This window comes from Marmota marmota, unplaced genomic scaffold (genome assembly GCF_001458135.2).
Source record: "Marmota marmota marmota unplaced genomic scaffold, marMar, whole genome shotgun sequence".
NCBI classification, from domain to species: Eukaryota; Metazoa; Chordata; class Mammalia; order Rodentia; family Sciuridae; genus Marmota; species Marmota marmota.
In genome coordinates, this window is record NW_025999897.1 from 691,223 (window position 1) to 708,945 (window position 17,723).

Sequence of the window (17,723 nt, forward strand, 5' to 3'; positions counted from 1 at the left end):
TTTTTTTTTTTTTTTTTTTTTTTTTTTTTTTTTTAATCTGCAACAGACTTAAAGCATAGAAACTTCATAGTGGTTTGTTCTTTTATAATAAAGGCATTAGGCCCTTGGAAAATAAGTTTCTATTGAGGGTAGCAACCTGAGGTTTGAAGCTGTTGTTGTTATGCTCGAATTCGGGACCCCCAAAAGACCACCAGAGACCCAAGATCCATGTAAGCAGCAAAGAGGTGTTTATTGAGAGCTAGCTTGGTCCTCCGCGCGCACACACAGCAACTGGTGACACTGAGAGGCCCCGAGCCCAGGGTTTGCAGCAGTTTTATACATTCTTTGGAGAGGGCACGGACTTCACATACATCATAGTAAATCATCACACACCGCGGGAAAATCAAATAACAACTCTAAAACATGATTAGCACATTCACTGGCGGGAACAAGTTGGGTAGGGGTGATTGGTCATTACAAAAGGGGTATTCATTTGAACTGATTGGTTTAAGCCAAGAGGGGTGTACGTGCTGAACTACATGGTTTCCCAACATGTTATCAATCACCATAAACTATTGGGAGGGTCATCTGGCATCCCAGGTATTTCCCTATCTCATGCTGATTGGTGGCTGCTAGGGGGTTGCTATGGATCCCCACCTAGCCTGACTGAGTCAGGGACACCTGGCGCAGCAGAACTCTCCTGTTATTTGTAGATAAACAACTTAGCAGGGTGGGAATGTGCCTAGGAGTGCTCTGTGGGTTTTTCCAAGGACAAAGGTGATGTCCCTTCCTTGGACAGGCTTTGCTCTGAGGTAGAGGCTGGTTTTTCATTGTCTCTACATAGTATCAAAAATTAACAATGAACCTGAATTGATGTGTTTACTCATAAAACAAACTTTTGGAATTTAGAAAACTATACCCTGAAATATGATGCTTTGACATCCTGAGTACTTTGAACCAAAGAAGCTTGGAAGGCTTCAGAACCAAGGTGTCTCTAATCTTTTTCTGCCCTCTTTCCCTTCTTTCTTCCCAAAGCAGTGCAGAGAGGGGCTTTTTCTGATGTTTCCTTATCTGCCTAAAGATAGATTCTTCAGAAAAGGAACAAGGAACTCATTTGTCCTGAATCCATTCACAGAGAGTCTCATCTACTGGGGAAGATTACTGTTACCCAAGTGGGGGGTTGGGAGTGGGGTTAAGAAAGTCTATACCAGGCCCAGACAAACTTTGTCACAGGCTATCACCAAATCATTTACTCTTCCCAAAGTTGCCCACATCTTCTCTCCAATCTCCTTTGCGAAGTGGGTATGAGCTTCTAGATCTCACTGAGTGTTCAGGTACTCATTTTGCTTTCCACTGATTGCCCCCCCCCATAATTAATTTTTATGCCTTTTCTCTGATTAAACTGTCTTGCTGGCAATTTATTTCATAGACTCAATTATGGAACTTTCAGAGGATAAGAGAGAAAGGATTTTTGCACTTCTGCAAAACAAATATTAAGCCAGCTTTTTTGAATATTTTTTACATAAGATATACTAACAGAAACATGAACATATTTTATTGTATATTCCTACATAATAAAACAGTTAAAGTTAGTGTGTTCTGATATCTTCTTGTCCACCAGCTTTACTCATTATCATCTGCAAATTCAGGAAACCACATTTTACAGAGCAGTAGTTGTAAATTAAAGGTTACAGCAGTGGTTCCCAAATTCTAGCACACTTGAAAATTACCTGGTGGGCTTGTCCAAATGTAGATTACTAGGCCCAACCCCCAGAAATTCTGGTTCAGTGGGTCTGGAATGGGTCAAACATTTCTAACAAATTCCCAGCTGATGCCTAACCTGCTGTTAGAGGCTTCATACTTTTAAGAACCAAAGTTAAAGGGCTATATAGACATTCTACAAATGATAGAGTGAACAAGGCTAAAAGTCTAGAGGGTTTATTCTACCATTGGTGACTTCTGGAGAGTAATTGTTCATGTTGTTCTGTATTTAACCTTAAACCTTTTGGTGTCTATATTTTAGGTTGAAAGAATAAAGCATTTGTGTCTGAGACATATGTATTTTTTCTTAGTTTTCCATCTGTACCTGGCATCTGTGTAGTCATGTCTAACTTTTCTGTGTTGAACTACATATATAGAAGGAAATTGTAGATCAAACCAGACCAAGTCATTGCTGTTTAGCATGCAAAGTCTAAGGAAAGCTATTTTGGGATATAGCTGTTGATCCAGACATGTGTCATAATAAATTGAGTTCTTCAGTCTATATAGCATTAGATTCTAAAATATCTAACCCGATATATTATTCCTCAAATCAGATTTATTGTATCCAAGAAACATGAGAAATATGTAAGTAAACCTCATGCTTTGATTCTGCAGCTACAACCATGGAGATGATTAATAGTGTTAATGTCACTAATTCACCAGATTTGGGGATGTTCAGGGAACTGTGTTAACAATTGTCTCACAATGGGCAATCTGAGCCCTAGAGAATTTAAGTGATTTCTCTAGGGCCATCAGCAGGTTTTATTGCTGAACACTTGAAATGGACACAATATAGTCCAGAAATATATTGCCTGATAATCCTGTCACTATGTGAATTCTCTAAGTATGCCTTCCTACCCTCAGATTGAAAGGTAGAAAATTCTGTTTTATGTATTGGACAAAGCCACATCTATTTTTATGAAAAAGGGTAGCCAAATGATAGCAGTCATTTCAATAGAACAATTCCTAAAATAAGAGAGCAGATTCATTCTATACTTCGTAGTTTTTTTTGCTTGTGACATTATTACCTGCATGATTTTTGAGTAAGTCAGCCTTTCTAAGCCTGAGTTTCCTCATCTGTTAAAAAAAAATGGAGATAACTTCAATCAGATTAATATACACAAAGCACTTAGCAAAATGGTTGGCTCATAATAAATTCTCATAAAATATTAGATAAATCTATTATTAGACTGGTAATTCTGAAGTATAGCACTCTTTTTTAAAAAAAAGTTTTAGTTGTTGATGTACCTGTATTTTACTTATTTATATGCAGTACTGAGAATTGAACCCATTGCCTCACACATGCTAGGTAAGTATCCTACCACTGAGCCACAACCCAGCCCTAGCACACTCTCTTAAAGTGTCCATTCTCTTCATCCCCCTGTCCTCTTTCCTGTACTGGAGATTGATACCAGGGCTTCACAAAGCTAGGAAAGAGCCCTACCACTGAGCTATATTCCCAGCCTTTCTTGAAGTGTTTTCTAAATAAGCAGAAAAAAATATTTAAAGTTTAGGGTAATTTTTAGTTAAATGTCTTATTACGTTTTAATTTTTATTTTTCTCTTACTAGTCTTTTGATCTGGAACATATCATATAACTTCTCTGGGCCTTGATTTAATTTCATACAACATTATGTTTAGCATAACATTTCTGAATTTTATATATTACATGTTACAGTTACACACATTCATAGGAATAAAATACCTAGAATACACCAAACTGGAACAGTGGTTGCTTAAGAGGAAAAGGACCGTTGGGTAAAATATGTGAAATTATGCTTATGAGCTTGTATCTGATCGATGGGCTTGTAGGGAGTTTCAATTTTCTTTCTTGAGGCTGCGTATATTAGTAAATAAGAGCTTGGGTTTTATAGTTAGACCTGCGTTCGATTTCTGATTCTTCTGTTTACTATGAATAACTTTCATAAAATATACCCACTTGTCAGAAATTCTGCTATGTACATATATGAATATACCACAGTGAATGCCACATTTATGTATTACCTATAAACACCAATTTAAAAAAAAAAATAGAAGGACCAGTAGAGGAAAGGAAGAGGAGTAGCAGGAGAGAAGGAGGAAACGAGGAAGCACCAGGGATTGAAATGGAGTAAATTATATTCCATGCATAAATTATTGTATCAGTATGGACCCCACTCTTATGTATCACTATACTGTACTAATAAAAACATTTTTTAAAAATAATAAAATAGTAATTGATTGAAAAAATTCTTTGTAATGTTGTGATAAAATAGGTATTTTATTCTATTATATGGTTTTTACTATGATTATGCAAAGTAATGTATGTGCCACATGCTTTTTATAAGCTCAGATAAAACAAACTAGATATTAGCACCCTTCCTGTTATTGTTTATCATCATCATTATTATCCTTTTCTGCACTTTCTAAAATATCTACAATGAACTTGTATTGAAAATTTTCAGTAATTAGGTGGTACACTAAAGGATAATGTTACTGTTTATATTTTAGTTTTATGGGTGTTTTTGTTACACATTATAATATAAAATTTCAAGTGTAGAAGTGCACTTTGACACTAATGGTAGGCCAACTTGACAGTTTTATAGGTCTTATGACTACATGTGCAAGTTTAAGGGCCAAGGGCCAAGCCAATCTTCAGAAAGTAGGCTTTTATCCATGTCATATACTTTCAGAGAAATTTGAGATTTAATCTTTTAATATGGATCCTTTTAAATCTCTTTTTTAAATGACTGTGTCTTTCAAAGGACAGTGTTATGTAAGGTGATAACAAATTAGGATTTTTTTAAATATAAACTAAAGAAAGGAAAAGAGTTTTGTGCGAGATATTTGGGACATAGTCATAATCTTCTATATTTTGTATTTGTAAAGGATTTTTTATTTGGATTTCTTTCTTTTCTTTTTTTTAACATTTATTTTAGTTGTAGGTGTATACAATGACCTTTATGTTATTTTTATGTGGTGCCGAGGATTGAACCCAGAGCCTCACTTGTGCTAGGCAAGTGCTCTACCACTGAGCCAAAATCCCACCCCTCATTTGGATTTCTTATCAGCATTTTACCTGACATAGTACAAGTAAAAGCCACTGTATACCAAATGTTTTATATAAAGTGAATTTCTTGAACTCTCCCCCCATACCTGTATAGTAATAGTCATTTCAATTAAAAGAAGAAGATGATTTTTTCATTTTTTTCCTTTCAGTTCTTTAAAATTCTGAAAACAGTGTCAAATGGTTAAATAATTAACATGCTTCTTTGGTTTAGCTACAAATTTTATACTTAAAAATGAAACACTATATGATTTGGCCTAGCGTATGAGTACAAAGAACCTTTTTCTTTTCTATTTGTTACACTGTGTTTGTATCCTACTTCATTATAAGCACAGCAAATATAAAGCAGAATTTTTAACCAATATTATGCATTTTTCCCTACTCATAGGCTTATAGTATTAGTTAAAATGTCTCTCATCTGGGCTGCAGGTTTCCTGGATGGCTGTAAGTTTCGAGTTGAGCTTATATCTACTTGTGCTCATTCTGAGGCTCAGGCTAGAAGTCCATCAGCTAGAGATCACCAGAGGACAAGAATACCTAGTCCATTCATACAGGCATATTTCAAGTGTCCTGTTGTCCAAATAAAATTGAATGCCGAAGCCCAACAACCCTTCATTGTGTTAAGTTTTAAACATTCCCCTGTCCTAAGAATTGTCAGGTTTTTGCCACTCTTGTTCATTAATTTCTTCCCCTCATCTTCAACTCTTCCCAAGGGAACTAAGAAATATGGATCATTGCTTTAAACCAGCTGTTCTGTGAGTAAAGATGAACTAGAGGCCATTGATTATCTTTTCAACAACTGGTAGGCAGTGATTCTCATAATTAGGAATTCATTTTGGGGAGAATGTAGAAGCTCCTATAACTTCTTCAGCACTTATTAGGACAAATATTAGCCCCTGTTAGTAGTAATCACCCACTTTCCAGTAACCAGGTTTGTTTTGACAATTTGGACCAAGTTAATCATAGTTTTTACAACTCCATCAGAACACATAGGTTTATTTGATTAAATATGACAAAAAGAGATATCATGTTGAAGTAGATGAAAAATAAGCAGTTTATAATGAATAGATATTAAACAAAAATGTAAACAGTGCAACGAAAATGCTAAGAGAATGCTGAGAATTAAGAGAGAGTATGGAACTAGAGATAAATTTTGTCTATCATTTGTGTGCTGCCCACCATGTTAGGAATGTAGATGAAGGATTTGGATACATTAGCCATTAGATATTGATTTCTTTTTTTAAAAAAAAATTTAGTTATACATAGACACAATATCTTTATTTTGTTTATTTATTTTTATGTGGTGCTGAGGATCAAACCCAGTGCCTCACATGTGCAAGGAAGGTGCTCTACCACTGAGCCACAATCCTATCCTTAGATATTGATTTCTTAGGACAGTTTTGATCATTATTTAATCCCATTGCCCATGGCTACTTTAAGTTCAAGGTGCTTCTTGCATGTGTTGTAAAGTGTAAATCATCAAGGAGTGGAGAATTAGTGTTGTCAGGAAAAGTAAAATCCAAAATGTACTGAAATATAGTGTTGCTCTTTTTATAGCATCCTCTGTCTTGTCTGCATTATATTTATCACAGAATTTAATTGCCATGATTTAATTAAACTATTTTTATTTCCCCCATGAAGCTGTAAAGCTTCTTAATGATAGGGACTGTGCCTATTGTTCATAAATGCACATTTGGTGCCTAACTCAGTGCTGGACATGCCAGAAGTTCTCAATAAGTAATTATTGAATGAATTAGTGCTTTCTTATATTGTCTGTCATTTGTCTATAATCAGATAATTCTTCTGGATTCTGTTAAAGACAAAAATAAATAAAATAACCATATAGAAAATTTGTACTTAAAAGCACATATTTCAGGGCTGGGGATGTGTCTCAAGTAGTAGCGTGCTTGCCTGGCATGCGTGAGGCACTGGGTTCAATTCTCAGTACCACATAAAAGTAAAATAAAGATTTTTTTAAAAGCACATATTTCTTAGCAGAGTGATGAAATGGCTAAGAGCATAGGCACAGGAACTAGATAGTCTGGACTCAAATGTTGACTGTTACTTCACTTATTCTGAGCTATGAGCTAGCAAGAACTTAATCATTATGTACTTCATTTTTGCTATCTCTAAGATAGGAATACTGTGATAAGAAAATGATTCAATACATATAATGTACTAAGAAATATGCCAGGCAGCACTATCTCAATAAATGTTAGTTATTGTTAATATTACTACTAGTAGTAATAGTACTACTACTACTATAAATATTGTTCCAAAAATAAACTTAAATCACTCTTTTACAGCAACATTAAATATGCTGTATTTAGTCAGTTTTCATGTTAGAGTTCTATATTTATGTAGAATTGGTAAGTCAGAATTTGAATCTACAAATTCTTTTTTCTTTCTATACTGTTAAAATTTCAATCATCTATTACATTAATTTCAAATACTTCCTTTAATTTGTAAAATATTTCTTAGGTACATTGACGTATCTATCTTTAATGCCAGTTGCTTTACTTTGTTGTTAACTGATATAAGAATGATGAAGTAAAGTTGTCTGTGATTTATTGTTGGAAGAGTATTGGATATGTTTGATAACTAATGCATAAAACACATCTGAAAGTATGAGTATGGATTTTTAAAAGAGAAAGGATTATCTTTTATATTAACTTTCCATGAAGACAGGAGATAATAAGATCTAAAATGCAATTAGAAAGATTCACTTCATATTGTGTTATAGTTTTAATGTGTTCCTCAAAAGTTCATGTGCTGGAAACTTAATCCTCAAATTTATATGTTTATGGTATTTGGAGGGGAGTCCTTTGAGAGGTTAATAGAATTAGATGAGGTCATATGAGTGGAGTCCTTTTGATGACTTTAGTGGCTTTATAAGAAAAAGATGAGGCCTGTGTAAGCACACTTTCTGTGTCTTACCATGTTTTGCCGTCTGCCATGTTATAATGCAGCAGGAAGGCCCTCATCAGATGCCAAGTAGATGATGGTACCACTATCTGGAAATTCTCAGTCTCCAGAACCATAAGCCAAATAAAATTCTAGTCTTTATAGTTATAGTTATAGCAACAGAAAACTAAGACAAATAAAAGGAACAATGTTGGTATTTAAAAAGTAAGAAGGAATATTTGATTGATATATAGGTAGGTTTATTTTTTTTATATCATTATGAAGTTAAGGTAATTCCTGGTCTTTCTGCCTCACCTTCCTCTAATCCATTCTCCACATTGCTATCAGAACAGCCTTATAGTCAGATCTGGTTATATCCTTCTCTAAAAAATATTTTGTTCAGATAACATCTTTGTGGAAGGGGGTAACTGGGAGTTGAATCTAGGGGTATTCTATCACTGCACTACATTCCCAGTCCTCCCCCATTTTTTCTTTTTTAAATTTTGAGACATGGTTTCACTAAGTTGCCCAGGCCAGTCCCAAACTTGGGATCCTCCTACCTCAGCCTCCCAAGTCACTGGGAATACAGGTGTGTACCACACCTGGCTTCAGCAAATATTTCTTGAATGCTTTCTACGTGTTAAGCACTGGAGATTTGGGTCAGCATTAGAGGGGTATGTACATTCCTACTTAGTTTGCCACTGTTGCAGCCCCTCCTTTTATTTTTGTTTGTTTTCTTTGGGTATGGAGGAAGGAGATTAAATAAAGATATTCCTTATATTGTGGTCTGTGGTTTGTTGTTGGCTATATATTTCTTTTTCTTTTTTATTAGTTCTTTTAGTTATATATAACATTAGGATTTATTTTGACATAATTATAAAGGCATGGAATATTATTTGTGTCTAATTCAGTTTCTAGTACTCCGCCCGCCACCCCATTCCCTTCCCTATATTCTACTGATCTTTCTGCTATTTACTTATAGTTTTTTTTTTAATATTGGTGCCTTATAGATATACATAATGGTGAGACTGACTGTAGTATATTCATATATGTACATAGGAAAGTTAGATCAGATTTTATCCCGTCCCTCCACCTTCCCCCTTAATCCCCTTCCTTTATTCCATTGTTCTTTGTTCTATTTTAACGGAGTATGCCCCCATTTCTTTTATTTATTTCTTTATTTCTTTTAATTTTCCTTATTTTGGACCTGTTGCCTGTATTTCTTGGTGATCTTTTGGTAACTGATTTTTACCAAGGTTGATATTGGTGAAGTTTCTGTCTTCCTGCTATTGGTCATCATCATAATATAGCACATTTTTCTCACTGTTTGTAGTTAACCAAATGGAGGGTAGATGAGCTCGAATGCTATATAGAACCCTCTGTAACCTTGTAAACTTTAGAACTTTGGAGTCTACAGACACAGGCATGAACTTCCCATGCATATTAGAAGGCATGAATTAGTTGGGAAAGAGAGAACTGTATTGCCATTCCTACTGAAATGGACTATCTCAAGCTAACCTGGGGAAAGTTGGTCCCAGAGGTCACTACTGAGAATTTGAAATCATTAATGCCTTTTGTCCTTTGCCCTTTGGGCCCTACTTGCTAATTCCAGAAGAATAGAAATTTCACTTGACATCTAATTCCACCTTGTATTCAAGTAACGATTTGACTATAGGAATGGTTGTAACTCCAAGGACCACATTTAGTGGGTATAGTCTTTAGCTCCAAGTGAATCCACCAACATCTGTCAGACAGGAAACTGTAGAAATGTAAGATTTTTGCTATTTGCCTTGCTACTGTCCCCTGAAACTTCCCTGGTTCTGTGCATTCTGGGAAATGAAGCATCTTACCTGTTCTCATCAGCCTTCAGCTTTCAGTATGTCTTCCCAGTGTTACTATTTGTCCTTTTTGTTTTGTTTTTATTTTGGCAGCTGTGTCCTTTCAGTGCAGTAGATATTAGGAAAAAGAGGGATTGAGACTTTCTGTTCCACAGAATCCCTAAAAATCCCATTTAAAAATGAAGATTTTCATTAGTTGCTGATCTGTTTAAAACATAAAATATTTCACATATAATTTTCTTTAAGTCTTTGATTTATAGATTTATGTCTTTGATTAGAACAGGAACTTTAAATAGATGATCTAAAATTTTAGGGTATCAAGTTTGTTGATATTTAATTAATATTCCTGATTTGAAGAATGTAAAGAAGTTTCAAATTTTTAAATATGTGTGGCATTATTTCTTTGTTTATAACTCTGAACTTCTTTCTTCAAATAAAAAAAAAAAGCAAATGTTGTGACTTGCTACAAACTCAAGGTCGGTGTCCTGTGTCCTTAATATATTTTCTATAATTTTTTTAAAATAAGGAAAAACATAAAGAATCGTGCCCAAAATAGTAATTCTTTCTCTGTATGAAATTTTGTGAAGTGAACAAACCCATATAAGTATCACCTAAATCAAGATATAGAACTTTATCAGCACTTCAGACGATTCCCACCTGCTTCCTCTGTGTCATTATCCACTTCCTATAAAAATATCACAATTCTGACAGCCATCATCATTTTTTGAATTTTATATAAATTTGATCCTTTACTATGTATTCTTTTGAATTTATCTTTTTTTGTTCAACATGTTCTTGAGGTTTTTTTTATTGCTGTTATTTTATTGTTTGTCCACTGTTGATGACCATTTTCAGTTTTGGCTCCTATGAAAAGTTCTATGAATGCTCAAATGCTTATTACATTTCGGGGTTTTTTTGTTTGTTTTTTGGTAGTGGGAATTGAACCCATGGGATCTCTACCACTAAGCTACATCCCTAGCCCTTTTTATTTTTCTATTTTTATTTTGTGACAGGATCTTGCTAAGTTGCTGAGACTGGCTTTAAATTTGTGATCCTCCTGCCTCAGACTCCTGGATTACTGGGATTATAGGCATGCACTGCCATGCCCATTCATCACATGTCTTTTGATGTACCTATGTATACTTTTCTTTTTGGTGTGTAACTAGTAGCAGACTTGAGTCATAGGGTTTCAGTCTTTTCATCTTAAAAGAGCCAAGTATTTTTGTGAATTTCATGCTACCAGTTTACATTCCCACCAGCACAGCAGTGTTCAAAGTGTTCCTTTACCTAATATTGTTAGATGTTTGTATGATGTACCATTCTGTTCTGTACCTTTATAGTGGTAACTCATTATGATATTGATATACATTTTCCAGTTACTTTGAATACCTTTTCATATGATTATTGGCAATTTTGATATTTGCCTTTGGTCTCTATTTTTTAATTGGAATATCATTAATTTGTAGACGTTCTTTATATTTTCTGGGTATAGTCCTTTTTTGGTTATGTGAATTACAGATCTTTTCCCACTCTATGACTTGTCTTTTTCTCTCTTAATTGTGTCTTATTAATGAACTTCACTTTGTTAATTTTTTCTCTAGTGAGTGCCTTTTGTGTCTTGTTTAAGAAATCTTTACCTGATTCTACATCTTAAAGATATTCTATTAGGTTATCTTCTAGAAGTCGGATTGGTTTTTACATCTGCATCTATAATCCATCTGGAATTATTTTGTGTATGGAGAGGATTCATTTTTTTCAGAGAGATATTGATCTGTCATCAGTTATTGAAAATACCATCATGGTATTTGAAATATTCAGTGGCACTCTTATCCTAAGTAAGGTGATTATGTATACATTTGTTTCTGGCAGATCTTAACACTCTGCCTAAAGATTGAGGTTCTCCATAGACTGCCATAGTCACTCAATAGTGCTATGTTTTCCCAGGGAGATATAAGATCTAGCAGCTCATAGTCGCGAAATAATCCAATGTCTGGGGTCTTCTTTTGTTTGTTTTTTTTCCATACTGGGATTAAATCCAGGGGTGTTCTACCTCTGAGCTATATCTCCAGCCCTTTTTAAAAATTTTATTTTCAGAAAGGGTCTTTCTTGCTAAATTATCTAGGCTGTTCTTGAATTTGTGAACCTCCTGCCTCAGCTTCCCAAGTAGCTGGGGTTATGGGTATGCACCACCACACCCAGCTCCATCTTTTAATTTTTTTGAAAAATTCCTGATATCACAGAACTAAACTAAAATGTATTAATATTCCACTCTTACATTTCCATGCCAAACAGTAAACTTCTTGAAAAAAAAAAAGTTTAATTGAGGGGAAAAACAGGAAAAGCTCATAAAACAAACTCAAAGATTTATCAACTATTTAAAACCTGGAATCAACTGTTCAGAAACAACACAGATGGATCATGGGCGGTGGTGAAGAGCAGAAAGGGACTATGGATAATAAATTTGCATTGTTTCAGCTGCTCCCCATGCCTCTAGTCTCCAAGGAAAGTTTGACATCAGTTACATAGTAACCCAGGCTAATGCATCCATGAGGTGCAACAACTATCAGCAGATCCTTCCACTGGGTTTGCAGTTTTGATCTGCATTCCAGACACCTGGATCTCATCAATTTTGACAACTTGACTTTGGATCATGCAGCTAATCAAAGTATTTGGAATGGTGAGTTCTTGAGAAGTAGTCTGAGCAGATACACTCAAACCTCTCCAATAACTTTTTACTTCTAAAGAACTGGATTCAATGCTGCTGAATCCATTATTGCCATGCATCATGGGAAAATGAGACTGTTGCATTATCAACTGGTGCAGTTTGGTCAATTCTAGTGGTAGAATGGAGTACACTATTCTTAAATCCCATAGGCCTGATCACCTGCAAAGATAACTGGAGAACTTGATGGGTTAGGCCTTTAAGAGATGGTCATGCGTTCACAGAAGTGCTGACAGTGGCACAGCTGGGGCAGCCATGTCACCTTTGTTGTGCAGGCAGCCCTGAGGGGCCTCAATAGCTCCCAGGCAGACCTGAAGTTAGTAGTCCACCCCATACCAAGAGCAAAGTGTGGAAATATTTTGGCTTCAACACCAACACAGAAGGGTACATCTTGCAGTGGAAGAAAATCTGCTGTTGCATCTGCATGGCTCAGACTGCCTATTCAAGAAATGCCTTCAACCTGTCCTGTCACCTGAAGAAGAATCACCCTGAGGGATTCTGAGTTTATCAAGAGCAACACAGAGCAGATGCAGGAAGTTTTTGCCACCACATTCCTCAAACTCAAGCCGGCGTTGTCCTCACAGTAACAGCCCCCACAGGACCCGCTGGCCATCAAATCTGGCCATGGGCCTCAGAAGCAAGAAGCAGCAGGAGCTCACAATCACCAAGCTGGGGCTCATATGCAAGGAGCTGTACCCAGCCTCCACGGTGGACAAGCCCACCTTCAGAGTGCTTCTGAAGATGACCTACCCGAGGAACAAACTACCTAGCAGGAAATTCCCCAGCAAAGCTGGCCTGTCCCCGAGAAGTACAGCATGGTGCCAGAGGCCATCCAGATGGAGCTGGCAGACATCTCATGGAGCAGCATCTCCACCAAACTGTGGCTGAGTAAGAACCAGAACTGTGCCTACGTGATACTGGCAGCATACTTCCTGGGCCTTGGTTAACCCAACTGCCTGATGGTGCCCTTCAGATGCCTGAAGACCTTTGAGTACCTGAGGAAAACATGGCAGAAACCATCATATGTGTGCTTTATGAGGTGTTCATTGAGTGGAACATCAGCACCAAGGTCTTCCGGGCCACCACAGACTTCAGGAAGGACATTGCAAAGGCATGCTCATTGCTGGGCATCCCCAGGCAGATATTGTCTGAGCAGACCTTCAGTGTAGGCATCCAACAGGCCTTGCAGCTGCCCAAGCTGGGTGGCCTCCTGTTGTGGTGCCATAAGCTGGTAGAGTATTTCCAACATTCCTTGGTGGAATCAGAAGCAGCACAACATGGCCCACTGTATGCTGGTGAGGCTGTACGCTGGCCATGCTGCAGAGCCGGAAGGAGCATCAGTTCATCATCTTGGCATCCTGGTGGAGGACAGCAACAACCACCATCTGATGTTGGAGGCCACCGAGTGGACCACCATCGAGAGGCCTGGTGGATCTTCTGCAGCTTTTTAAGCAAGTGGCTGAGATGCTGCCTGCCTCCAGGTACCTGACCATCAGCATGGTAAAGCTGCTGCTGCATGTGTTCCTGAACACCACACTCAAAATCAAGGAGACTGACTCTAAGGAGATTGGCATGGCCAAAGAGGACATCCCCAAAGAGCTGTCCAAGACCTACCAGAAGAACCCCTCAATGGACATGTTTCTCAACATGGCCAACTTCCTGGACCCTTGATACAGGAGTTCCCCTTCCTGTCTGCCTTGGAGAAGTAGCAGATGGAGAACTGAGTGGGGGAGGAAGCCAGAGTTCTTCTGGAGAAGGTCAAGGACAGTACCTGTGGTCCACTGTGAGCCAAGGATAGAATCTACCCAGTTCCTTAAGAGCCTTCAGCAAAGAAGTTGGTAGTGAGCCACACCCACACCTGCACCTGTCAGTGTGATCAACAGCATGCTGACTGAGATCTTCTGCCAACCAGGCAGCATGGAGGAACAGGAATAGTGGCATGCCCAGGTGGTGGAAGAGCTCTGTAACTTCAAGTCCCGGAAGGTGCTAGACCTCAATGATGATCTTCAAGTGGTAATCCCACCACCTGGCACTTATTCCGGTCTTGCCAAAGGTGCTCCAGAAGTACTGGTGCATGGTGGCCAATCGCATCTTCCCAGAGTGCCTCTTTGGCTCCTCAGCCATCGTGGTCAGCGCTAAGAGGAACCAGCTGGGTCCCTGTGCACATGGACCTGTATGAGAACACCAGGAATGGAGCAGAGACTGAGCTGGAGGACAAGAACGAGGGAGAATGGGGCCTGAATCAGGAGCAGATCTTCCCCTTAGGGGATGGGGTCAACAGCAGCTTCTTTGGTCTCAGGGATGAGGGTTTCCTAGAGGGACGTGTCACCCATACCTATTCAGTTCTTTGCTATAAATAGCAGGGATTGTTTTGAACCCCAAGACCACTGAGATTCTTAAAACAGAGAAGGAAAATGGAAGAAAGGAAAGATTGATGGTTAGGGTTAGCCCGAAGGAACCAACAGAGACTTGTTCCTCCCTTGTCCTCTGCTATCTTCCTCAAACCAAAGAAAATAAATGCCTTAAGTGCAGGGCCTGCCAGGGTACCTTGTATACTCCATTTCCCCATGAGAACTGACCATTGGTGTCAGTCCTGGGAGGGTTTTGAATCAATTGTGGAAAATTCCAGAGAGATCTGGATGGGAGACAGATTTCTGACAAGCAGAGCATCATCTGTCTGTCAGTGCATTGGGGTTTATATTTCAGATGAACCTGCGGTCTCTCATGGAAAGCCTGATAAAATTCTTTAGCCACAATAGCCTTCCCCAAAACCTATGAATTTTATCTCAGGTGGAAAGTATTGAAAATGACTATCAATTCTAGGCACTTACAAAAAAGCAAAAAGGAAATGGAAAAGAAAAAAGAAAAAAAAGAAGTGGTATAGTGTGTGTTTTCTCTCTGGCTATCGTGTTGCTGGCAATGAGTCTTCCTGCTCCCCCACAGTTTACTTTTCTTTCTCTTTTCTTATTGGTGAATTATAATTATAAACGTAATAGTGGGATTCCTTATGCCATAGCCATACATGCATATAAGATAACAAAATCCACTTTTAAAGATTGTCCTTCTGAGATTTGTTGATGGGAGATGTTTGAATTCTGGATTTTAAAACTCAATCCTATGAGGTCATTTAATTTGCAAAATATTTCTTTGGAATTGTTCAAGTTCAGGGAGGGTCATCATTGTAGATTGTTCATGTCAGGGAGGGACATCATTGTAGATTCTGGGAAATAGGAACTTAGCTTCTAACTTGTAGGACTTCTTTTCAATTGGGAAAATAGTACGTTCTGTAAGAGGCTGAATTTGTAACTCTTTGGTTCCATAGTTCCATGGCTTCTTGTGTAAGTTAAGAGAAGCCATAGTGTACAGGATGCAATATAGGGACAAGTAGGAAAAGGACCAGGTTTAGGAATGAAGAATTATATCAGGTGTTTGGCATTATTCCCACCCCCGCACCTCTGCTTGGATCCTTCATTTTTAATGGCTGGTGGGTACAAGCTGGGTGGGATTTTATCTCTGCATTCCCATTGTTTGTTTTTGGTAAATGAAGGGTGAAAGGAAACCCTACTCAGCTCTTACTTTCTTTTTAAGCAGTGCAGTTCCCCCATAGACAATGGGTCAGACATTGGGGTTAGTCTCCTTTCCGCTCTGAGATTGGAAATACAGGACAACAGATGCCCATCTGGGTCCTATTCTGCACTCTTGCAAATGGCTCTATATTTGTCTTAGAATTACTTTTACTTTTTCTATCTCATGAAAATGTTGGAGGTCCCCATCCAAAATGTCTCATTTTGTCTTTTTTTAATCCATCTTTGGCACTACTTACTGGTTTTATTTTCCTTATTAAATGCTTCAAAGTTTGACTCTTGTTCAGTAAACCAGAAAATGAATTTACTCCTAATTAAAAAAAAAAAAAGAAGTATTGGGAGAGTCTTTAATATGACTACATAGATCTGTTTGACATACTCAAATGATGAGTTGGGAAGCATATCCCCTGTTACCTGGACCTGAGCCCCTATACTCTCATATTTCCCTGATCTTTTCCAAAGAGAGAGAGCCATATTGATCAGTAGGGACCACCAGTGTGAAAGTGATTTGGGAGAAAAGAGGGATACTGGCAGTTGTGCTGTTGGTCATAGAGATGCTAATGTCCTCTTCCAGTTTATCAATGATCATAGCTAAGGCTTGGAAGTTTATATGCATGTCACTCTCTTTGTGCATCTTCTTAACTGATATTTTTCTTTCTAAGGTTACTACTAACCACCTTCACACGCATAAGTAGCCAGATTAAAAGAGTGACATTTAATCTCTTCAGTCACACCATTGTTCATATCAAGCAGTATCATAGGGAGCTGGACTTTGGTCAAGTCTTTGGTCATTGCAGGCACAAGGCAACTAAGGAGGAAAAGAAACTGGCCTGAACTGGCCCAAAAGAAACTGGCCTGAACTGGCCCATGAAGAAGAATCTAGGGTGGAGGAGGAGGAAACAGGAAAGAAACCAGGGAATTCAGGCAGCAGCTCTTCATGCTGCTGCCACTTATGGTCTGGGCTGGATTCTTAATTGCTGTGTTGGTCTTCCCACTCCCTTCCCCTCCATGATGGGGATTGAACAGGGGTGCTTTACCACTGAGCTACATCCCCAGCCCCCCCCCCTTTTTAAGCTGGACACAATAGTTTTATTTTGTTTATTTTTTTATGTGGTGCTGAGGATCAAACCCAGGTTCTTGAACATGCTAGGCGAGCGCTCTGCTGCCGAGCCACAATCCCAGCCTCACATCCCCGGCCCTTTTAAAAAATTTTTATTTCGAGACAGAAGCTAGTTAAGTTGCCCAGGCTGGACTTGAACTTGCTATGTCTCAGCCTTCTACACCACCACATTCGCCACCATACCCCAACTGTTGTTTTTTTTAAATCTATGTTTATATCATTCTTACTCTGTTGTTTTTTTAAGTCTATGTTTATGTCATTCTTTAGCTCTGTATTAAATCTTGGGATTAAATAAGATATCATTTGTCATCATGTTTTCTTTATTATTCGTAGACATTTCCACTTCCCTATAAGTTTAGAATCTCTTAATCTTTGGGTCATTTCAAAGAGTTCTTGTGGAGGTGTGAAATCAAGAGCTCTTGATGCTCTACCTAAAGAATTAGGTTCTCTATGGACTGCCATAATCACTCAGTAGAGTTATGTTTTCCCAAGGAGCTATAGGATTTAGCAACTCATAGTCATGACATAATCCATGATTAGTGTTGTGGGAAAATAAATAAATGTTTTAAAGTTCATAAAGAATCTCTTAATCTTTGTGGTACTGTATTCTTTACCCAGAGTTATGGGAGCAAAACATCATGCCTCAACACACTGCTTCCAAACAGTGTGTTTTATTGGTGAAAATAAAACCAAGAGCTGTGAATTTTAAAATCAGCACAATGTATGAATGCTGCATGATGTATTTTATGTATAACAGTCTCACAGAGATT

General features: G+C 37.8%; 1 protein-coding gene and 1 pseudogene across 8 annotated transcripts in view; both read left to right on the plus strand.

Moving 5' to 3' along the window:
* Tanc2 (tetratricopeptide repeat, ankyrin repeat and coiled-coil containing 2) overlaps positions 1-17,723 on the plus strand; it is a 429,902-nt gene that overhangs the window by 198,302 nt on the left and 213,877 nt on the right. The gene's annotated exons all lie outside the window — the stretch shown is intronic.
* LOC107158298 lies at positions 12,178-16,907 on the plus strand (annotated as a pseudogene).